This window comes from Rattus norvegicus, chromosome 4, assembly GCF_036323735.1.
Source record: "Rattus norvegicus strain BN/NHsdMcwi chromosome 4, GRCr8, whole genome shotgun sequence".
NCBI lineage: Eukaryota > Metazoa > Chordata > Mammalia > Rodentia > Muridae > Rattus > Rattus norvegicus.
The window spans coordinates 169398038-169404414 of NC_086022.1; positions in this window are offsets into that span (position 1 = coordinate 169398038).

Genomic DNA, 6377 nt, shown 5'->3' on the forward strand with positions numbered 1-6377 from the left:
GCATTCTGCAAACCATGCTACATTTTAACATCTTAATACTCGGAACAGGCTATCTGTCCCTTCTCTAAAGGTAGGCTGGAGGGAGATAATTCATGAACAGCCATTTCTGGGTGGGCCCTGGGAGTCAACATTCATGATGCTCTGTTACAAGGTTCAGAAGGTAGAATAGTGAAAGGCTCTTGGGCAGGACACTTGCCTTGCTCCCCGGGCCATGAGTTCGATGTTCAGCAACACAAAATAAAACGCAAGGAAAACTCACTATAGAACCAGGTATGGTGGCACATGACACACATCAGGAGACTGAGGAAGCAAATTCAGCACTAGCTTGGGCTACATAGTGAGGCATCCTGTCTCAATAAACAAAACTAGAAACTCACACACTGCAGACATTAACACAATGGCTCTCGTGGCCATCTTCCTCCTTTTTGTTTGTTTGTTTGTTTGTTTGTTTTCTTTGAGGCAGGATTTGTATGGCCCTAAATTCAGTGGGTAGCCAAAGCTGGCCTTGAATTCTTGATCTCTGTGTCTGCCTCCTGAATACTGGGATTACAGGCCTACCCCACCACACTCACAGGCTACAGTGCTGGAGCTGTGAGGACTGAACTCAAGGTTTTGTACATGTAAAGCAAACACTATCAACACACACACATAAACACACACACACACACACACACACACACACACACTTCACACTTTGGTAGGCCTTTAAAAAAGATTGTTTATTTCCAGATTATGTTTTTTCACACCAAATTTACATTAAAAGTTCACCTTTAATGAGAGTTAGGAAAGGGTACGTCAATTTTTCAGTCATATACTTAATGAGAACAGTCTTATGAGGCAAGGTCTCATGTAGCCCAGGCTAGCCTCAGGCTGAGTTTGAACTCCGGATTCTCCAGCAGGTGTTGGCATTTCTTCTAGGCTCCGCCCCACAGTTACTTGGTAACAGCCAGGTGTGCCTGACTCACTATGAAAGGGGCTGCTTGCCCCCTCCTCACTCATCTCTTGCTCTCTTACCCGCTTCCCCCTCTGTCCCTTCTTCCCCCATTCCCCTACTCTCCAAGTGCTCATGGCCAGCCTCTTCTCCACGCCCCCCTGCCCCTCACCCCCTCCCACCTCCCTCACCTCCATTCCCCCTGCCCAAAATAAACCCTATCCTAAACTATACCGGTGTGGCTGGTCCCTCAGGGGAAAGAAATGCCTCAGCCTGGGCCCACAGAGGCACCCCCCATCCCCCACACCATTCAGGCCTCTCCTTGCCTTCGTTTTCTTTTTTATAAAACACAACAGCATGCACTTCCCAAGTGCTAGAATTAAAGGCACCCACCTCCACCCCACCCCCACCCTCACAAACCATTGTAAGGAGCCCCCCTTTCTCAGATTTTCCGTGGTCCTATGTTCTCCACCAGATAGTGGCCTCGCCACAAAAGTCTCTGCGGCTGCAGCCACGCCAAGCACCACACGCCAGCACTGCCTCTGAGGGGATCCAGGAGAAAGTACTGTGTGTGTGTGTGTGTGTTCAGAAAGAGGACCGAAGGAAACAGATTAACCTGGACTTGGCGTTTGTTTGTCGTCCCAGAATTTGGGAGTTGGAAGCAGAAGGATCCGAGCAGGCAATTTCTCAGCTGAGTTTCCTCTCCCTTGACACAAACTGCCCAGCCATCCCTCGGCTTTTCTCTCACGTCTTTGTTATCCTTTTGGGGACGGTTCAGCAAGTGTTCACACAGTTGCTTCATGAGATTTCAGAATGCTTCGTCCTAAGACTTCTTCCCTTTGCCGAGTTTTTAGGATCCCATTGCTTTTCTTTTTTTTTCTTTCTTTCTCGTGGTGCTGGAGGCAGAAGGCCTCTCAAATGCCGAGCGGGCACCCTGCCACTGAACTATACTGGCAACCCCATATTTGTTTTATACATTTAATTTTTTTTAAGATTTATTTATTTTATGTATATGAGTACACTGTAGCTGTCTTCAGACACACCAGAAGACAGCATTGGATTCCATGACAGATGTTTGTGAGCCACCATGTGGTTGCTGGGAATCGAACTCAGGACCTCTCTGGAAGAGCAGTCAGTGCTCTTAACCACTGAGCCATCAATCCAGCCCAACATTTAATTTTTTATACGCTTAAGTATTCCCACGCTATTTTTTTTTCTTTTGGTGCTAAGGATTGAACCCAGGACCTGCCCAGATGAAGCACCGGGCTCTGCCTCCAGCCCTACACCTTTAAAAGGTGAGCATGTTTGGACTGAGACGAGATTATTGTCACAAACCCCAGCTAGCCTAAACGACACAGTACCAACCCTGTCTAAACAAGTGAAAAGTTTAGTTTAAAAAAAAATGCCTTTAATTCTAGCACTCGAGAAGCAGAGGCAGGTGGATCTCTGTGAGTTGGAGGCCAGCCTGGTCTACATAGATAGTGAATTCAAGGATAGCTAGGGCTATGAAGAGAGACCCTGTCTCGAAAAAAAATAAAATGAGTATGAAATTCTTATTCTGGACAAAATTCCAAATGTGAAGAAACATAAATACATCATATGCTGTAGACCTACCCGACTTAGAGTGTTTTGCTTCATTCCTTTAAAATCTACATAATCTCAGCGCCCGGCAGAGGAAGGTCCCAGGTTCTCAGCCAGCCTCATGACATACAGTTTAACGTGCTTTCCTGGAACGCAGACCTCTGGGTTTGACCCCAGCACTGCATAAGCGAGGCTTGTAACCACAGCACACAGACATAGGAAGATCAGGAACCCCAAATCATCCTCAATACACAGTGAAATTCAGGACAGACAGGATCCATGAAACCATCTCAGAAGAGAGAACTAGAGGGAGAGAGAAGGGGAGGGAGAGGGAAGGAGAGAGGAGGAGGGAGGGGAGGAAGGGAGAGAGAGCAAGAAATATATAGCTAACTGTAGAAGGCCTTTTGCATCTTTTTAGGTCCCTCCGTTCCTGGAGATCACCACTCTCCTGAGCTGGAGTACGCATGTCCCTGTATGTTTTGAGAGTCCATCTTGTGGTTCGAGAGGTCTCAGTCGATGCAATGGCCTGAGTGCAGTTCACACACAGTCACGCTTGGCCAGCCCTGTGTCATCTCAAGGTCGGATGGGATGGATAAGCGAAGGTAGCTGAGGACTCAGAAAGAGCGTTCAGAGTGGGGATTGGGGATCAAAGTCATATCGACCCTGTCAGAATAACCGGAGTTTGCAGAGACCCTGGCAGCCCCCACTGGCTCGGCTCAGCCATTATATATGCCAGTTAAACAGATTAGTGTTGGTAAAAAGCAGAGGGGATTTTATCGATGTACACCGTGGCATGGTGAGCAGATAATGGGATTCAGTGACCCCCCCCCCCCCCAGTTCACTGCCACCCTGGCAGCTAAGGGTCTTAGTTCTGGTTCTTTAAGCTGCCCTGAGAAGTCTAGATTGCTTGAGAGAGCAAACGGGTTTCCATAAGATGATTATCCCTCCTTCAGGGTGCAGGGATAACAGCCGACAATTGGGGCTTATCTGTCCTTCGAGGCTCTGCTGTTCCCGTAATCTAAAGTGACTGCAAGTTTAGGACAAGTGGAGGTCCTTTGGGGGTCTGGAGCAGTCATTATAAAGGCTAACTTAAGGTGCCTTCAGCCTTAGAGGGGATGAGCCGGGTTCCTTACCACCAGCTTTGTTGTAAATACTCCATGAGTGATGAACGCCCGAGCCCACACAGAGGTGAGCGGGTGATCCACACAAAAGGGACAGACACCACGGGAAGGCAGAGACTGGCTCAGTCCTCCTGTGTTTGGCGTCCTTCTTTCTCTATGTTCTTTCTTCTGTTTTAAAAGGTAGGTCTAGTGTATTCCAGGGCAGCCTCTAACTTTGTACCACTGCACTTGGTTTTTATGTGGTTTGGGCACAAACTCAATGCTTCACACGTTAGAGAGGCTCTCTACCAACTGAGTTAGACCACTGATGTCGATGTCCACATGGAAGACTCAATGTTTTACTTTAGGTTTGGGAGTTTTGGTTTGTTTGTTTGTTTGTTTTGAGTGGGGTTGTGGCAAAATCAGTTTCTTTAACAGAAGGGTATGCTTTGAGGTGGAAACCACCCTACACAAGGTGTGTGTGAGTGATAGAGGGAGAGGGAGAAGGGGAGGGGGAGGGAGAGAGAGAGAGAGAGAGAGAGAATATGTCAGAGGATAATTCCCAGACATCAGTTCTACCCTTCCATCTTGTATGTCCCAGGGATCAAGCTCAGGCTTGGCAACAAAGTACCTTTACCCACTGAGCCATTTCTCTGTTCCCCACTCAGGCTTTTGCTTCCCTAACCATTGGAAAGGACAGCACTAGGTGTCCCTTTCATCTCTAGGAATGCCAGCTGCAATGACCTAGGTGGGTCTGACCACAGGAGGGCCAGCCTGCCAGACCCGTTTCTAATCTTAGGATCTGAATATGAGGCTCCACCATGGGGGGTTGGGGGTGGGGGGTGGATCTGCTTTAGTTCTCCTAAGTCACCCGACAGCTCCGATGAAGATCATTCAACCTTCCCATTTTAACCTTAGTGTAGAGTTGCCAGGTGAGAGACTGCCCACTTTTTACTAAAAAAAATCAAATAATCTTTAAAAAAAATAATAAAAGTACATCTTATGGGGGACTGGAGAGATGTCACACTGGTTAAGAGCACTGGCTGCTCTTTCAGAAGACCCTGGGTTCAATTCCTAAGCCCCACATAGTGGATCAGTAACTCCAGTTCCAAGAAATCTGGCACCCTCTTCTGACCTCCATGGGTACTGCGGGCACTTGGTGCACAGACAGAAGTGCGTGCAAAACATCCATCCATACACATAAAATAAAATGTTTAAATCCTAAAACAAAAGAGTATGGCTTATTATGCCAGACATGATGGAATGTACTGATTACACAGCATTGGGGAGGTAGAGGCAGGGGGAATGCCTCAAGTGTGAGACCGGCCTGTTTAAAATATTAATTCTAGGGCTGGAGAGATGGCTCAGCGGTTAAGAGCACCAACTGCTCTTCCTGAGGTCCTGAGTTCAAATCCCAGCAACCACATGGTGGCTCACAACCATCTGTAACGGGATCTGATGCCCTCTTCTGGTGTGTCTGACGACAGCTACAGTGTATTCATATACATAAAATAAATAAATATTAAAAAAATAAAATATTAATTCTAATCTCAAAAAAAGGAGTGCTGCAGAGATGGCTGCAAAAATAAGAGCTCCTGAGTTCAGATTCCCCAGGATCCATGTCAAAAGCTGCGCCCGCCCCCTCTGCAAGGGCCAAGGAAGCAGAGATAGGTGGCTGGCCCTGTGACCCTGAGTCAACGATGTGCATCAAGATAGAAGAGGACACACACACAGCTTAAATACAAATGTAACTATATATCCTGTATATTTACTACTGATTCCCACAACACCACCTCAGTTGAATTTCGGAAAGGGTACTGTAAATGCGTTTGTAAAGAATGAGCTCAAGGCTTTCCAGAAGTAATAGATAAAATCGCAATCTTTGGCCAGTTCTCACAGCCCAAGAGTGGCTCACAATAACAGTTAACAAACCGGCTTATTGAGTCAAGAGACACTTTAGAGATCTCTTCATAACTTGACCCAAATAAATGTTAAGTAGGTTTTTTTTTTGTTGTTGTTTTTTGTTTTTGTTTGGCCTATTCACAGGATGGTGCAGCCGTCACCAAAATCAATTCAGAGCATTTTCAGGCAACAAGAAACCAAAATTCCTCTTCTTCCCTGACATTCCTTAGCCCCAGCATTTGGCAACAACAGACTAGTCCTTTTAGTTGTGCCAATTCTGGATACTTCCTTATAAGCTGGATCGAACAACATACGGCCTTTGGTGACTGGCGCCTAACATTTTAGTCAAAGCTTACTGATATAATAGAGTGTACCTGTTTCTTTCTCTTTTCTTTTATGTTTGTTCGTTCTGTATAACCGTCCTGACTGTCCTGGAATGTGCTCTGTGGACCAGGTTGCTTCTGCCTCCTGAGTGTTGGGATGAAGCGTGTGGCATCACTGTTTTCACTTTTTGAGTACTGAGTCTTCAACATTCAGCGAGATACGAGATAACATTTATGTACGCGTTTTTGTGTGGTTGTGTGGCTGCGTTTCTTTTGACTGTATACCTAGAAGTGGTTCTATGGTAACTAAGTCTTGTATTTAATGTTCTGAAGAACTAAGCAATTGTTTCCCAAAGCATCTGCCCCACTTTACCGTGGGCCGTCATGGGAGAGGAGGGAAAGCATTTGCCCTAGCCTTCCAGTTCTCTACCTTCAGCTCGGCCTCCGCTGAGCCTTGAACAGTCTCTCTTCTCTGCAAGGTCCCGGCCCTCCGCAACCAAAACATTATTAAAATTAAATGTTGTAGGAACTAGTTCCGTC